The sequence below is a fragment of the Otolemur garnettii genome, unplaced genomic scaffold (genome assembly GCF_000181295.1).
Source record: "Otolemur garnettii isolate 467f Iridium unplaced genomic scaffold, OtoGar3 scaffold00007, whole genome shotgun sequence".
Taxonomy (NCBI): Eukaryota; Metazoa; Chordata; class Mammalia; order Primates; family Galagidae; genus Otolemur; species Otolemur garnettii.
The window spans coordinates 5,600,730-5,617,991 of record NW_003852402.1 but is presented as its reverse complement, the minus strand read 5'-3'; the positions used below and the strand labels follow the sequence as shown (position 1 = coordinate 5,617,991).

The window sequence follows — 17,262 nt, the reverse complement described above, 5'->3', positions numbered from 1 at the left end:
AAAAAAAAAAAAAAAATTAGCCAGAGGTGGTGGCATGCTTCTATAGTTCTAGCTACTCTGAGGGCTAAGGTGGGAGGATCACTTGAGCCCAGGAGTTGGAGGCTACCATGAGCTATAATCATGCCACTGCACTCCTGCTTAGGCAATAGAGAGACTCTTGTCTCAAAAAAGCAAATAAAAAGAAAATCTGAAAAACACAAGGTAGAAAACTAAACTGCCTATAACCCTTATGCCAGAGACAAACATCATTCCCATTTTGCTGAGGTGCATTTCCTCCCAGACTTTTCATATGTGGATTTTAAAAAATGTACAGGGATATACGGGGCACGCTGACAAAGGGTGTCACTCACTGAACAGTTTCCTTGTGAACATGTGAAACTCTTTACCAGTTCTTTTTCTTTTTTTTTTGGCCAGGACTGGGCTTGAACCGGCTACCTCCTGCGTATGGGGCAGGCGCCCTGCTCCTTTGAGCCACAGCGCAGCCCTCTTTACCAACTTCTGCAATATCCTCTGCATTTATTGACCACCTACTGTGTGCCAGTCACCATACTGAGGGCTTCATGTGCTTTCATCCTTACAACAGCCCTGGGCCATGGGAAATTTAACAGAGGAGAGACTGAAGCTCAGAGAGGCCTAACCCCTTGCTGTGTGATAGGTGACAGAGTCCAACTTGGGGCTGAGTAACCGTGGAGTCCTGGCCCTCATGGGTGGAAGGTTTCCTACACCAGAAAAGGTTCATATCTTAGCTACAATTTTGTTTCACTTTGAGGGGTTCACTGATTTCCTAAAGCCCAAGTTAAACAGGACACAAAAACCTGGCCTCAAACCCCAGCCCTCCAACCTGTGTGCTATGTGGCTTTGGACTGGTTAGGACCCCTCTTTGGTGCTCAGTTTCCTCATCTGTATTGTGCAGGGGGTATGAGGGGTACAAGAAATAACCCAAGTAAAACACCCATGCTCCAGGGCTCTTGATGGCCTCTGTTCCCATGAGGTGTCCCTATGCTGGACAGGTGAAATGCTGCCCCGAGGTGCTGGCTTCTAGGAGAGGACAGAAAAGCCCTTTGATGATCCCTTGTGACATTATAAAGCTTTTCCCAAAGCTGGAGGATTTTTCCAGATAGGGTGTCACCACAAGGTTGGGGTCAAAAGTCTGGGATGGCAAATGGAAAGACAGGGCCACTTAAAACCAGAGAATCACTTAAGCCCAAGACTTTGAGGTTGCTGTGAGCTGTGATGCCAGGGAGACTCTGTCTCAAAAAAAAACCACAAACAAACAAACTAGTACTGGGGGAGGTGTGTATGGGGAATGTCTGGCCAGACTCCTTACCCAGCTGCTCCCACTGCCCTTCCCCCTCTTCCTGACCTTTGTTCTTGAAAGTCCTGTCCTCATTTCCCTCAAGTTTATAAAAGGTCACCTCTTTGCCAGGGTTCCCCTGACAACTCTGGCTAAAAGACCCCTGCTTCCCACTACCACCACCTGCATGTGGGCCTTCTGCTAGCATGTGTTATCTTTAGAGCCTGACACCTACCCTATGCCTGGCAGAGTGCAGGGATCCATTAATATTTGTTTTTGTTTTTTTTTTTTTTTTTTGGTATGAAAGGTCTTTATTGGTGGAGGGAGGGAGGCTGCAGAACAGCACCGAGGAGGAGAGAAAAGAGGAGAGATAAGGGGAGAGTGGGGAAGAGGGGGAAGAGAAGAGAGAGAGAGTAAAGAAGAGTGAGGGGGAAGACAGGAGAGAGAGAGAAAAGGAAGGCAGAAGGAGGCAAGAGAGAGAGAGAGAGAGATATCGATCCATTAATATTTGTTAAATGAATAATTGAAAAAAGCCAATAATTGGGTGGCGCCTGTGGCCTAGTGGGTAGGGCACCGGCTCCATGTACCGAGGGTGGCAGGTTCAAACCCGGCCCCAGTCAAACTGCCACCAAAAAAAGAAAAAGGAAAAGAAAACTCAACCTGAAGTTAGTGCCAGACGGGCAGCTGGGCCTGAGAACCTCCATTCGATCAGCATATCCTGGTACGTCCCAGAATAAACAGGTACTGTATTTTACCCACCCCACCCCCAGCCCTTTAATCTCCAAATCTCAAAACTATCCTCCTGGGTAGCTGAGACTACAGATGCAAGCCACCGCACCTGGTCAGCTGGTCTAATATGCAGAACACCTACCGTGTGCCTAGCTCTGTGCTTTCAGCCTCAGGACACCTCTGCAAACACACACACACATCAGCTTTTTTGAGACTGTGTCATTGCTTCCCCTCTCTAGAAAGTCTGTCTCCATCTGCAAAATGCATTTGGATAGGGCCCTTGTTATGTAGTGCTCCCTACTGCTGACTGCAAGGCACCCTGTTGGCTATTAACAATAGTCAGGGTAGCCAGGCTTCTTAGGCCATAGAGATGATGTAATCTGAGGGTGGTAGAAAAGGAGGGCAAGAGCAGAAGTCAAGGAACTCCAAGAGGGAGAGGGGCAGAGTTTATTATTAAACTTTATCTCCTCTGTTCCTCCCTACAGCTCTGCTGGGTAGGTGCTGTCATCCCATTTCACAGATGAGAATGTTGAGGGAGACGTAGGTATTTTATCATCCTAGAGGTTGGAAGAACAGGGTGAGGGTATTATACAGGTAGCAAAGGACAGCACTAGGGGGAGAGGAGCCCTCTCTGCAGCCAGCCCCTCCTGGGGTTGCAGAGAGGTGCAGGATTGAGGTAAACAAGCTTTGTTGTTGTGCTCCAACACAATCGCTACTTTGTTATTCCAGCACTGGCTTTGGCCTTCCTCTTGACAACCCACCCCTAATCTCCAGGTTTGTGGATTTGAGACCCCGCCCACCCTGGGGCTGGCTCCCTCCCAGCCCGCCAAGAAATTTTCCGATTTCGCCTTTCTCCCTGGGCGTGTCGAGGCCTGGGGGCTTGGGGGGCGTGTCACTCAGGCTGCCCACCTCCCAACCCTTTACCCGGCCCTGCAGCCTGGGCTGCTCCCCAGGGTTGCGGGGAGAGAGACCTTGGGTGCTGCTGCAGGGAAGTGGGAGTGGGGGGAAGCCCCCTGGCGTGGAGTCCAGCGCGCTCCGTGCGGCTTCTCACCGCGTGGGAACCTCAGTGTTCACGTTGGTGAAACAGGATTAAACACACCTTGGCTACCAAGGCTGCTGGCCTAAAGAGCATGCATTTTTATTTTATTTTTTACCCTGCTTAACTCTGAAGAGGGAACACATTCTTAACGCTGTGTTCACGCTGTCATCCAACAAGTCATTTTGTCCTCTCTGAGCCTCAGTTTCCACACGGGCATAATGACATGAAAAGATGCCCCGAGCTGTTTCCCAAACTCGCGCTCAAACGATAGGATCCTACACTCTTCTCACGAATTGAACACGAAGTAAAGCGATCGGTGTAAAGAACACGGATTATATACCCGGGTTCGGGCACTGGGACCATCCACGAACAGCTCAAGGCTCACCAGGTAGCTCACTGCAAAATAGTAAGAATGGAAAATGGGGCTTAACAGGTGCTGGGCGCCGGGAAAAGCAGCGCGGGAGGAAATCAGCCTGCAGATCAGCAGGGGGCAGAGAAACAGTGAACAAGTAAACCCACGCACGTGTAACGGTTCTGCTGTCCTAAAGCCGTAAGTCTCACTCTGGGGCTCTAGGCAGAGGCGGTGCCCTGGGCGGGGCGCGGCGCCCGCGGGCGGGGCGGGCCTATTAGGATCCGAGCCTGCAGCCCGGTAGCAGACAATACGCCTCCTGCCAGGCGCGCCGCTAACTCTGCCACCGCCGCCGCTGCCGCGAGGTGAGTACGAGCCCCCTACACCAATACCGCCGGCCGCTGCAGCCAGCCCGAGCCCGGGAGTAAGCGCCCAGGTAGCTTCCCTGGGTGCCGGGCAGCTGGAAGGTTGGGGATTAGTGCCCAGGTTTCAGCTCCCTGGCACGTCAAAGGTGAGTGCCACTTGTGAGCAGCATCTAGAGACTTCGGCTCCGAAACGTCCCCTTTCTGGCCCGGAGCTCCAAGGTTCCTGTCCCGTGATCCTTACAGCCCCAGCTCCTGCGGGTCTCAGTCTCCGCATCGGAGCAATGGGGTGGCCTCTCCGCGTACCGCCCCTAGGTCTGCATAACCTCTCTTCCCCGCACCGCCTTCTCGCCCGGCCTGCGGGGACTGTGCTCCGGGTTCGAGCGCCCCGTGGCGCCGCCAGCCCAGGGCCAGAACGGCACAGCCGCCGGTTCCACCAAAAGAGAGAAGATGGCGTCGGGCACCTGTCCCCGCCACAATCCAAGGCTCCCCGAGGCGCCATGCACCTTTGGAAGGGCGAGCTCAGTAGGGCTTCGGAAGGGCTTTATGCGACGCGGATAAAGTCCGGAACAGGAACTTGTACGCGGAGCCGGGCGCAGCAGCCGGCCAGCACTGCCCGCGCGCCTTGCACAGGTGCGCCCCGCGGGGGTCGGGGTTGGAGCCTGATTCGCAGCGCGACCTTTTTTGGCAAACTGAGAGCCCACTGGCCGGCCTGCTAAGGGTCTGTATGGTCGGGGGACGAGCTCTCTCCCGCAACCCGGGAGGGTCAGGCGGTCTGCGGGGCGTGGCGGTAACAAGCCCTGGGCTCTTCTCGCTTTTGCCTCCTGGGAGCCCATCATTGGCTTTGCAAACTGACCATTCTCTTTTTTCTAGAGTGAGGCACGGCCTGGGGCGGGAAGTTGTTGTTGTTGTTGTTGTTGCTGCTGCTGGTGCTCTTGTAACAATTTTTTGGTAACATTTTTGTTGTTGCTGCTGTTGTAACTCTGCCCCTGCTGTGGTCTGGGAGCTCCAGCTCCCCTACAAAGGGATGATTGACAGTCTTATCCTTCCCACATTAAGAAGGAGGCAGACCTGGCCCAGAGCGGTGGCCCATTTCTGTAATCCTAGCACTCTGGGAGGCCCAGGCGGCTGGATTGCCTGAGCTCACAGGTTTGAGACCAGCCTGAACAAGAGCAAGACCCGTCTGTGCTAAAAATAGAAAAACTAGCTGGGGCATTGTGGCGGATGCCTGTAGTCCCAGATACTTGGGAGGCTGAGGCAAGAGCATCACTTGGGCCCAGGAGTTTGAGATTGCTGTGAGCTATGCTGACAACACAGCACTTTAGTACAGAGACTGTCTCACATAAAGAAGGAGGGAAGGAAGGAAGGAACGAATGAACAGGACAAATGGTCCAGCTAGCACTGGGATGGAGATGTGCTCCTTGCCTGCCTCCTGGAGCAGGAGGCCTTATCTGGCACAGAAATTCCAGGGCTGTCTGGCCAGAAGCCAAGAGCCTTTTATTGGAAAACAAGCACCAACCTCTCCACATAGCCACTGTGCAGCTGTGTGGCCTTGGACAGGCTAATCGGCCTGTCTAAACTTCAGTTTGTTCATTCTATAAAATGGATCCCACTCAAGTTAATAGCTTCCCTGGAGTTAACACCTTATTTCTACTTAATTTGGGCATGAATTGTTCTGCAGTTCCGTAAAGGGTCCTCTGGGGCCTTAGCTGGGCCCCTACTTGCCCATGGCCTCCCAGAAAAGCTGGAGCCAACCCTAGTGCTGGGGCAGGTGTGCACATTTAGCTGCCCCTCCTGCTGCTCTCATCTCTTCACTCTTTCAGGATTTGGGAATCTCCTGCCATCTTCGGACCCCTAAGGTCACTGGGCTGTCACTGACTGTAGCCATGGATTCTACACAGCCTTGCCAGTGTTAGGTATTCCAAGGTTTATTTTTACTTGTTTTTCTTTTTTTTGGTCGGGGCTGGGTTTGAACCTGCCACCTCCGGCATATGTCAAAAGCAGGCTCGGCGCCTGTGGCTCAAGTGGCTAAGGCGCCAGCCACATACACCTAAGGTGGCAGGTTCAAATCCAGCCCAGGCCCACCAAACAACAATGATGGCTGCAACCAAAAAATAGCCGGGTGTTGTGGCGGGCACCTGTGGTCCCAGCTACTTGGGAGGCTGAGGCAGGAGACTCGCTTGAGCCCAGGAGTTGGAGGTTGCTGTGAGATGTGATGCCACAGCACTCTACCCAACGGGACAGCTCGAGGCTCTTTCTCAAAAAAAAAAAAAAAAAAGTCAAAAGTGTCTGGGGATGTTGGCCTCTGAGGTGTGGGCATTTAGCCACTGCCTGGAACTTGTTCCCTAGGCAGCAAACTCATTTCAGCAGCGGTATTCCTCCCAACACAGGGGATACTGAGGCCTGTGAAATGGAGACCTGTCTCCAGTGATTGGCTTAGCCTAGTCCCTGTGGGTGTCTGGTTTATCCTTTGCTATCTAGGCTCAATTGCGCCGCCTCTGAGAAGTCTTCCCTGACTATCCTATCTCAAGGCATAGTCCCTCTCTCCCCTCCCACTGGGCTTCCATTCTAAGACCTTATTTTACCATCTTAAAGATGCTATGGCTGAAATTATCTCAGCACTTGTGTGCTCACTCAGATCTGACAAGTTCCATGAGGAAAGGGGTGATAAATGGTAGATCCTTGGTGCCTGGGTTGGACAGAGGGGCTGCATACATTTTTTAGGTGGTTACCAGATAAGATATTAAAATGACATCTATATTTACTGAACTGTGAAGAAACCAGAGGCCACTACTAACAGCCCACGTTTTCGCTTCTAATTGTCTTTTAAATAGATGGAAGGAGTTCATTCAGGAAGGGCTCCTTTGCCTGAATCTGGCACCACTGCAGGCTGCATTTCCCCTCTCCCTGGAAAGCATCCTGTTTTTAGTGAACCTATTAAGTTTGTAGACAATTAATGGCTTCTTGCTTCCCCTGCTTCGGACTTAGAGGATCCCACGAGAGTCCAGCTACTCTCTACTCAGAACAATTCCAAACTGTATTGAGGAAGTTCTCGGCACGCTTGGGTTTTGTTGGTGGTGGCCTCCAGGAAGCCAGCAGCGGGTCTGGATGGACAGAGGTGGCTGCGTCCTTGTCTTCCCCCTTGTCCTGCCACTGGTTGGTCGGGGTTGGGCCTGGCAAAAATACAGAACGTGAGCAAATCAGTCTTTGGTCCCCAGTTCCTTGCTGGCTCTGGGGCAAGCAGGAGAGGGGCGTGCACCAGGCAGACAGATAGGGCAGCTGATTTTCCTAGTGTCAACATTAGGATGTGACAATACAAAACACCCGCTGGGCCTGCCAGGCACTGCACAGTAAACCTGTTTTTCTGGGGGTAGGGGAACCCAGTTGCCAAGACTGAGGAAGTGCAAGCCAGGGAGGGCACTGGGAGGAGGGCTCCTGGTTTCTGGTCAGGGTCCCTATGATTTTGAAGATTTAAGATGAAGTAAATAGTCTAAATACCCTCCCCCCCAACCCAAAAGATGAAATTTATTGTGTTCCTGTCATCTGGAGCTGAGAGGTTGTTTTAAGGTAAGGGCAAAGAGATCTGCCTGCTCTGGGGAAGACAGATTCCCATGTGCAGTGGTGGGCCATGAACATGAAGCTGAACTTGCCCTGAGGCGGCCAGCCTGGGCACGTACCTGGCCTGGGCTCCGGCCTCCCTGGATGATGGTTGCCGGTTAGTGAGCATTTCCTGTGGACTCTGTGGACTCTGCGGACTCTGTGTGCAGCACTGCCTCCCAGGGCTACACGTGCCACTTGCCAGTTGGGGCTCTTCCTCTTGGTCTTGTGTAGAAGGTGCCATTGAAGCCCAGTGAAGGTGTGTCAGTCCAGGGTCCCTCAGCCGGGAATTGCCACCACTGTGAGTCTAGCACCTGTTCAGCCCCATCATTCATTCTCACTATTTTGCAGTGAGCTATCTGGTCCCTTGGGCTGGCCACCTCCCCGCTCCCACTTTTACTGGGTCCCTGCCCTGTGCCTGGGCCACCAGACAGAGAGGTAAACATTTAATGAGACCTTGATGGGCTAAGTGCCTAATCCAGGTCTGTTTACTGAGGGTGCTGGGACAACACGGATGAGGAACAGTTAATTCTGTCCTGGGAGGGTGAGGAGGAAGTGATTTCTGGGCTGCTCATGCCTGCCTGGGAGATGTTTGGGGCAGAGGGAAGGTATTAAGGGGGGCTGGGGTGAGTTCAGAGGGGAGCCCCAAACACCTTTTGGCGGGCAGGAGAGCCTGAGGGTTTGTGTCTGCCTCTGGAGTCTGACCCCCATGCCTGGGGTGCTGTCCTTAACTTACTCCTTGGCCTAAATATTTCAGAACTCATTTTAGATACACTTTTGAAATTCGACACCCTCAGGCCCAGGTGGTGTCTTGACACTTTGTCCTTTGATAATTAATGGTGATAGAAAAGCACAGTGTTCCCCTTTTGGGGGTCAAAATTAGTCAAGAGCTATTCATCTGTTACACTTCCTGTACAGTTTAGAGTCAGGAAAGCATGCAGGAGAAAATGTCTCCCCCAACTCTTACCTTATAAACGAGGAATTAGGGGCCCAGAGGAGGTACTTTCCAAGGTCACACAGCCAATCTGGCCCCAAACCCAGGGACCAGCTGGCTGAGCCCTCCTTGGCAGAATCAGGGTCATCAAGAGCCCTGACAGGGTCTGTCTCTGCTCTAAGACTGAGGAGTACAGTTTGCTTTCTTAGACAAACAGGCATTAAACCAAGGACTTGGACCATCTCTATAATATGCCAGGTAGAAAGGAAATAAAACTTTCTCTCTCTGTGGGTGATACCTCCAGCGCCATGCACATCTGCTTCTGTGCAGGTGCCCCGGAGCACTGCGGGGGAGAAGTATGATTAGAGATCTGAAAGTAGCTGCCTCTCTGTGATGCCTTGAAATTTCCAGATGGTTTCAAGGTTTGAAATCTTTATATGTGTGTGTGTGTGTGTGTGTATAAATATATAAATAAATTTTTTTTTTTTTGAGATGGAGCCTTAAGCTATCCCCCTGGGTAGAGTGCCATGGCATCACGCTCACAGCAACCTCCAACTCCTGGGCTCAAGCGAGTCTCCTGCCTCAGCCTCCCAAGTACCTGGGACTACAGGCGCCCGCCACAACGCCTGGCCATTTTTTGGTTGCAGCCATCATTGTTGTTTGGCGGGCCCGGGCTGGGGATTCGAACCTGCCACCTTAGGTGTATGTGGCTGGCACCTTAGCCGCTTGAGCCACAGGTGCCGAGCCAAATTTTTTTTTTTTTTTAGAGACAGAGCCTTATTTTGTTACCCTCGGTAGAGTGCCGTGGCTTCACAGCTCATAGCAACCTCCAGCTCCTGGGTTTAGGCGATTCTCTTGTCTCAGCTTCCCGAATAGCAGGCGCCTGCCACATCACCTGCCTATTTTTTTGTTGCAATTTGGCCAGGGCTGGGTTTGAACCTACTACCCTCCGTATATGGGGCCGGCGCCCTACTCGCTGAGCCACAGGTGCCACCCCAAGATTTGAAATCTCATTTAATCCTCACTCCAGGCCTGCAGGTGGGTCATATTTTTGTCCCTGTGAGTAGTTGAGAAAATGGGCAGATCAGAGTAGTCAAGTGACCAGGGCCACCCAGCATAAAGTCTCCCAGTGAGGGGTGGAGTACTAGAGGAGGCGTGGCTAAGTCTGTTCCCTCTTCCTCTGCCAACACCCCCTCCTCAGTTCTGTTGCCCTCTCATGGATAGTCACTGTTAGTTTCCAGATCTTCCTCCCACCCTTTTCCATTCGTATAACATGTACACAGACATGACCAGTGAGATGTAAATAGGTGGGATTGCTACATGGCATTGCTGAGAATCCCTCAGCCACTCACCACCTGTTCCTTATTGATGACATTGGGTTGTTTCTAATGTTCTGTATTAAATAATAATACCTAGTATTGGGAGTCTTCACTCCCGAGCGCCCCACCTGAATTGTCTTGTTTAATCCTCACGGCAGCCCCAGGAGGTTAACTTTACGAAGGAGGAAAGTAAGGCGCAGAGAAGAAAGCTCTGAGTGAGGCTGAGCAGGCTGGTTCTGGACCCCAAGTCCCTGACCCCTCCTGGAGACGACATCATTTGAGGGATGATTATATCGAGGGGCTGTGCTCACGTCCACTCCCAGCAGGGAAGGAGAGAACCTGCCTCCCTTACCCTGTCGCTCTTGTTAGGACTTTACTATGACTTAACTGTGTAGATATCCCGGAAGGTGTGAAATTGATCCACATTCATTAGATACTGTAATTGTAATTTGTGTATCCACACAGCCATTCTGTTCACTTTCAGTACAGTATTCAATAAATTCGATGTGATATTCTTTTTTTTTTTGAGACAGGGTATCACTATATCACCCTCAGTAGAGTGCTGTGGCATTACAGCTCACAGCAACCTCAAACTCTTGGGCTTAAGTGATTCTCTTGCCTCAGCTTCCCAAGTAGCTGGGACTATAGGCGCCCACCTCAACCCCCAGCTATTTTTTTGTTGTAGTTGCCATTGTTGTTTAGCAGATCCAGGCCAAGTTGGAACCCGCCATCCCCGGTGCATGTGGCCAATGCTTTAACCATTGAGATATGGGTGCCAAGCCATTCCATGCGATATTCAACATCTTATGGTAAAATAGACTTTGGATTACATGGTTTTGACCAATTGATGGCTAATGTAAGTGTTCTGAGTATGTTTAAAGTAGGCTGGGCTAAGCTATTAATGTTCAGTAGATTACATATACGATGTGCATTTTGACTTGATATTTTCAATTTAGGATGGGTTTATTGGAGATAGTAAGTCATAGCATCTATTCAGAGGGTGGATTTGGGGAGGAAAGGAGGTTGGTTCTGTATTCTAGAAGTGGACATTCCTGAGCATACAGGGCAAACCCCTGGGCCTGGAGCAAGTCAGAGCTGAGTAGCTCCCAGGGGAGGTAGCAGCTGGATTACTGGAGATTGTGCTGGAAATCAAGGCAGCCAGCGGGACTGTACTTGCTCTTCTCTGGTAGGAGACAGTGGCTGCTCAGAGGAGGCGCCATGTGAGCCCAAGGTTGGGTGGGAGTTTTGCAGTAAAGCAGTAAGGGCCCCTAGGCAGGGGGAAAGGAAGTGTGGAGGCCTAGAGGCCTGACAGCAGCCTTAGCTGAGCAGACAGGGAAGGAATCTTGGTGCAGGGGGCTGAGGCAGGAGGTAACCTAGGGTGAAGTGGATGTCCTATCCAGCTGCACATCCTGTGACCTGGGGCAAGCCCAAGGAAGCCCTTAGTTTCTTCATCTGTAGATAAGGGGATATTGTCCCCTTCCCATAGGATTAAACTTTCCATGTTTTCATGTCCATTCTCATGCCAGCCTCAGCCTTCATGTACTTGAAGAGCAGGTGACTCTGTGATGATGTCTCATTATTGAGCCCTTCCTGTGCTTCACTGACAGGAACCCAGCATTTTCCATCCACTTTTGGACTCAATGCAGAGTGTTGCATTTCAGGCCTCAGAACATTTTTGGTCAAGGCTAAGTTTGACACTCCCCACCCCAAGTAAAGAGAACCCTTTGGGTAGCAGTCTGCATTGATAAGTCAGTGTCATTTTGGAAGCTGAAGGTGGCAGGACTGCATCTGTGAGATGTGGTGCACTTTCCTTCTGGGGAACGGGTCTGCCAGTGAAAAGGAAGTGGTTCTCCAAGAATGTGAAGGCCCCAGAGAGGGCAGTCCTTGCCTGAGGTGACAGCAGCTCTGGCCCACCGGACCCCAGCGAATGTCTCTGCTGCACCTGGGTTTAAAGTACATCAGGCCAGCAGGCAGGACTGAGTGGCCCTGCCTGTAGGAGTCCATTCCAAGCTGCACTTTACAAATGACTGAACAACTCCCATCCACCACCACAGATAAATTTGCAAGTTTTAGTGAGAGAAATTCCTTCCTTCCTCTCTCCCCTCTCCCATCTCCACTCTCCCTTCCTGGCTCTTCTCTCTCTACCCCTCCCTTTCTCTGTTTTCCTTTCTCCCAGTTTTTCTCCATCACTTACAGAAAGTAGGCCCTACCTAGCTCCAAAACAAACAGTTTGGGCATCTGCAGAGCCCTGATGTTGGGGTCTGGAGTCTGGACTTCCCCGCTGGCAGGGTGGGGTAGGGAGTGGAAGGTACTGTGATGTGAATTTCCTGAAGTGACCGTGAGGACAAATGTCAAACATTTCAGACAAACTCATCCATTAACAATTGTTTGTACTTTAGTTTTGAATGGGTGTTGTCAGCCACAGACATGTTAGCAAAATTTTGAAATTACAGGGCATGTGCTAAAAATTGAATGTCCCCACCTCTGTCTCGGGCACATTGTCTCCTTCTTACTAATCTCATTTCTGTTTGTCTGTTTACCCTTTTTACTTGGGTGGAGGCAAAGGTGTGAACCGTTGTCTTCTTGCTCTATTCTTTTTTTTTTTTTTTTTTTTGAGATAGTCTCATTATGTTTCCCTCAGTAGAGAGCCTTGGCCTCACAGCTCACAGCGACTTCCGGCTCCTGGGCTTAGGTGATTTTCTTGCCTCAGCCTCCAGAGTAGCTTGGACTATAGGCACCCACCACAATACCTGGCTATTTTTTTGTTGCAGTTTGGCCAGGGCCAGGTTTGAACCACCACCCTCAGTATATGGGGCTGGTGCCTTCTTCACTGAGCCACAGGCGCCACTCTTTTTTTTTTTTTTTTTGAGACAGTCTCACTTTGTTGCCCTTGGTAGAGTGCTGTGGTGTCACAGTTCACAGCAACCTCAAAGTCTTGGGCTGAAGAGATCCCTCTTGCCTCAGCCTCCCAAGTAGCTGGGGTACAGAGGCCCGCCCCAATACCTGTCTATTTTTTTTGTTGTTGTAGTTGTCACTGTTGTTTGGCAGGCCCAGGCCAGGTTTGAACCCGCCAGCCTCAGTGTATGTATGACTGGTACCCTAACCACTGAGTACAGGCGCCGAGGCTCCAGCTATACTTTTTAGAGACCGTGTCTCGCTCATGCTCAGGCTAGGATTATAGGCATGAGCTACCTAACGCCTGGCCCTCCTTGCTCTTCTTAAAGTTCCTTAAAGAACATCCCTGTAACCTTGACACTCGGGGAGGCAGAGGCAGGTAAATTGCTTGAGTCTTAGGAGTTGGAGACCAGATTGAGCAAGAGTAAGACTCCATCACTACTAAAAATAGAAAAAAACTAGCCAGGTGTTATTGTGGGTTCCTGTAGTCCCAGGTCTTCGGGATGCTGAGGCAAGAGGATCATTTGAGCCCAGGAGTTTGAAGTTGCTGTGAGCTATGATGCCGCCATAGCATGTCTACCCAGGGTGACAGAGTGAGACTCTTTCTCAAAATAATAAACAAGCCAGGTGCAGTGGCTCATGCCTGTAATCCCAGCACTGTGGAAGGCTGAGGTGGGAGAGTTGCTTGAGCTTAGGAGTTCAAGGCTTGTCTGAGCAAGAATGAGACCCTGACTCATGAAAAAAAATGGAAAAACCCAGCCGGGCACCTCTGTGAGAGCCTGTAATCCCAGCTGTATCCAGAGGCTGAGACAGCGGGATGCCCACGGCCAGAGTCTGAGGTTGCAGTGAGCTAGATGCCATTGTACTCTGCTCAGGACATAGGATAGAACTCTGTCTTGACCAAAAAAAAAAAAAGAAAGAAAGAAAAAATTCCTTAAACACCTGCATAAGAGGCCTACAGAGCCACTGCTTCATTTTCTCAGGCTGCCTGGGTACATGCAGGGGTACCTGGAGGACACGCTCTGGGAATCAGAGGTGATGTGCGTGTGTGACTTTGATGGATGATGATGGTCAGAGAGGCGCGAGCTTGCTGGTCTGCTGTGGAGGGAGCTGCCCTGGCCCCCAGCTGAGGTTGAGTTAACCAGCTGTCATGGAGCCCCTGCTAGAAAATGGCAGAGCAAAGTGTCTTTTCAGCCTCTCAGCAGCCCTGGAGGCTGTGCAATTTCTGTGCAGAAGAATCAGCAGGGCTTCAGGTTAGGGGACTCCCAGCCGGGGCAGAGCTGGGAGTGGAACCTGGGTCTGTGTGGCTGCAAGGTCAGGGCATTTCCTGGAGGTCTGTGCCTGAGTTGAGCAGCTTCCCAGGGCGTTGCATCACCCTATGCTCATGGTCCAGGGTCAGGATGGTGGTGACTGGGAGGAGGGGGGCAGGTGGTTTCCCAGCTAGATCCACCCAGCTGACTCTTCCTGTGATACGCCTCATACCTCCTCCTCTCGGTCTGTCCATCTGTGGAATGAGAAGTGTCATTCCCACCTGCTGGACCGCAGCAGGACTGGGGGAGATCTTGCAGGGCTGAGGTTCTACTGGGAGCTCTGCCTGGGCACTGTGCCCTGCAGCTCTCCCCCCACCCCGTTGTTTTATATTTATTGAAGGCTGCTGCAGGCGCATCTCTTCTCGCTTGGTTTTGTCGGGACCTGGGAGGGAGATGGCATTTCTTCATTTCCCAGCTAAGCTGAGCCCAGTACAGAGCTGGTCACCAAGTGTAGGCTTCTGGGTCCAGGACCTGCCCCCCTCCAACTCAGCCCCACAGGCCAGGGTGAGGTGCTCTTTTGCCCATGTTAGATTTGCATCTTAACCTCTTTGGGGTAAAATAGGGCTCCAGACTGGGGGCTGATTTTTCCATTGGTTTTTCCACTGGTGAGTGTGTAGTTGAGTGTGGGCTGCAGCCTGAGTGGGGACACAGGGTAGATGTGTTTTCTTTTCACCAGAAAAGGGTTTCAACTACACATTTGCAAATTTGCTGGAAAAAGAAGTAGATGATGAAAGCCAGTCTGGTTTCCTGCAGTGCAGCTGCAGTGCATTGACACAGGGGTCCTCTGGGAATACTTTGCCTTAATTTATTCATTCAACAAATACCAGTCTGCTCTAGGCAAGCGCTGGGCTGTGGACTGGGACTCAGCTGTTTCATAGTAGTTCACTCTGCCAGATCTATTAACATGGATCCTATCACTCCTCCTCATAGCAGTCCTGTGAAATTGGTGTTACTAGTACTTCCCTTCTAGAAGTAAGGAAATGTGAGAGGAACAGAGAAGTTAATTAACGTGCCCAAGGACACCCAGAAACCTGGTTCCAAAGTCCATTCTCTAGACTACCATAGGCAGGAAACTGGGCAACTGCTAATGTGGTCTGCTGGGGACACAGGAAACAAGGCCTGCAGGAAGCCCAAGGAGGCCCCCGACCAGATTCTCTGATCTAACAAGGTGGCTTCTGAACTGAGTTTTGATTATTTTGTTTTATTTTATTTATTTATTTTTAAGAGACAGAGTCTCACTTTGTCACCCTTGGAGAGTGCTGTGGCGTCACAGCTCACAGCAACCTCCAACTCCTGGGCCCAGGCGATTCTCTTGCCTCAGCCTCCCGAGTAGCTGGGACTACAGGTGCCTGCCACAACGCCCAGCTATTTTTTTGTTGCAGTTTGGCCAGGGCTGGGTTTGAACCCACCACCCTCACCATATGGGGTCAGCACCCTACTGACTGAGCCACAGGCGCCACATGGTCTCACTCTTGCTTAGAATAGTCTCAAACTTGTGAGCTCAAGCAGTCTACTTGCCTCAGCTCCCAGAGTGCTGTTATTACAGGTGTGAGCCATCATACCCAGCCCTGAGCTAAGTTTTTTTTTTTTTTTTAAACAGAGTCTCAAGCTGTTGCCCTGGGTAGAGTGCTGTGTTGTCATAGCTCACAGCAATCTCCAGTTCTTGGGCTCAAGTGATCCTCTTGTCTCAATTTTTCTAGTTTTTGTAGAGAAGGGGGGGGGGTCTCGCTTTTGCTTAGGATGGTCTCGAACTCGTGAGCTCAAGCATTTCACCTGCCTCAGCCTCCCAGAGTGCTGGGATTACAGGTATGAGCCACTGCGCCCAGCCCTGAACTGAGTTTTTAAAGGACATGTGGGATTAAGCCAGTTTGAGGATGGCCATCCAGTGGGCAGTGCAAGAGCCGAAATTCTCAGGCAGGACATGCCCAGGCATAGTATACAGAAGCATGTTTTCTTGAGTGTGGTCAGAGCAGGGCTACAAGAGGGAGGGCCCTTTCATAGGTATGGCCTAATTTTAAGGGGTCTGAGAGCCAGATAGCAGTGTCAGGGTCTGGCCTGAGACTGCTGTCTTGTCGGGGTTCAGATTAAAGAGCCCAGCTGTAGGCTGGTGACCAGCAGAGAACCTGGAGCCAGTGCCAGCCAAGAGCTGATAGGCTCTAGGTCCCTAGGTTGGTGGGGTGGCTAGAAGAGGCCACAGTAGGAGGAGGCAGCTGCAGGGACCCTACCTGGGGTGGACCCAGCTCCCTGGCCTCATTGTTTTCCCTGTGAGATCTAGAGCCCAAGGCCCAGTTAGTGACAGAGGCTTCTTCTGTCACACCAAGTCTGAAGGGCATGGCCCGGGGACTTACCCACAGCCTGTGATAATAGGTGCTCAGTACAGTGGCCAGGGTTATAACAAGCAGTGGTGCTAGTTCTTGCCTGGAAAAGGAGCCTCATTCGTTCAGAATCATTATTCCAAATTGCAAAAGGTGGGGAAACTGAGGCAGGGAGGGAGGGTGAGTGGTTGGGTTAGGCTTTTAAACCAGGGTGAAACTGGCATCTGTGTCCCAGGCCGACTCAGATAGGAGGGGCTGGGAATCTTAAAGGAAGGTGGAGAGTGGGTGACTGATTGGCTCCCTATGTAGGCCCAACACCCTCTGCTGCAGACGCTGGCAGAGCAGCCCACCCTGGGGCTGGGACCCTCATCCTGTGCAGTGCACAAGGACTCTGGAGTGTCTGCTGGGCGAGGGGGATGTGAGGACAGTGGGTGAGCTGTCACAGCTCAGCTCAGGGGAGAAGGGGGTGGTGGGAGCTGGGGTCCCACTGTGCCCTCTTCTGTGGAGCATTGAGAAATTGCCTTGCAGAAGGGGAGGAAAAGGGAAGGAGGGGGCAGATGCAAAGTAGGGCTAGAGCTGCTTTCCCAGGGAAATGACTGTTTGCATAGACGCCACTCCCTCCCAGGACACCCAGAGGTTCTGGATACAGATCTTAAATGGTACCTTAACACACATGCTGCCTACTCTCTGTACAATGTCAACATCCCACCCATGAAAATCCATTGTCTGGGTCTGGGTCTTTAAACTTTTATGCATCCTGGATTAGGTTAATGTATGACCAAAAAGACTTATTTTTCTAGAAACACTGGCCACATGCTCTGGGGCTGATGGGTTTGAACCTGGCCTGGGCCTGCTAAACAACAACAACAAAAATAGCCAGGCATTGTGGCAGGCACCTGTAGTCCCAGCTACTAGGGAGGCTGAGGCCAGAGAATTGCTTAAGCCCAAGTGTTTGAGGTTGCTTAAAACTATGACACCAGGCTCAGCGCTTATAGCTCAACCGGCTAAGGCGCCAGCCACCTACACCTAAGGTGGCGGGTTCGAATCCCCAGCCCGGACCCGCCAAACAACAATGACGGCTGCAACCAAAAAAATAGCCGGGCGTTGTGGCAGGCGCCT

At 51.4% G+C, this 17,262-nt stretch overlaps 1 protein-coding gene across 1 annotated transcript in view; it reads left to right on the top strand.

The window, feature by feature from the left end:
• The first annotated feature begins 3,750 nt into the window (after positions 1 to 3,750).
• The window catches only part of BIK (BCL2 interacting killer), a 22,691-nt gene continuing 9,179 nt past the window's right edge, over positions 3,751 to 17,262 (top strand). Inside the window, exon 1 of the mRNA XM_003783432.2 lies at positions 3,751 to 3,776. The gene's annotated coding sequence lies outside the window, so the exon portion shown is untranslated. The remainder of the gene's footprint in view (positions 3,777 to 17,262) is intronic.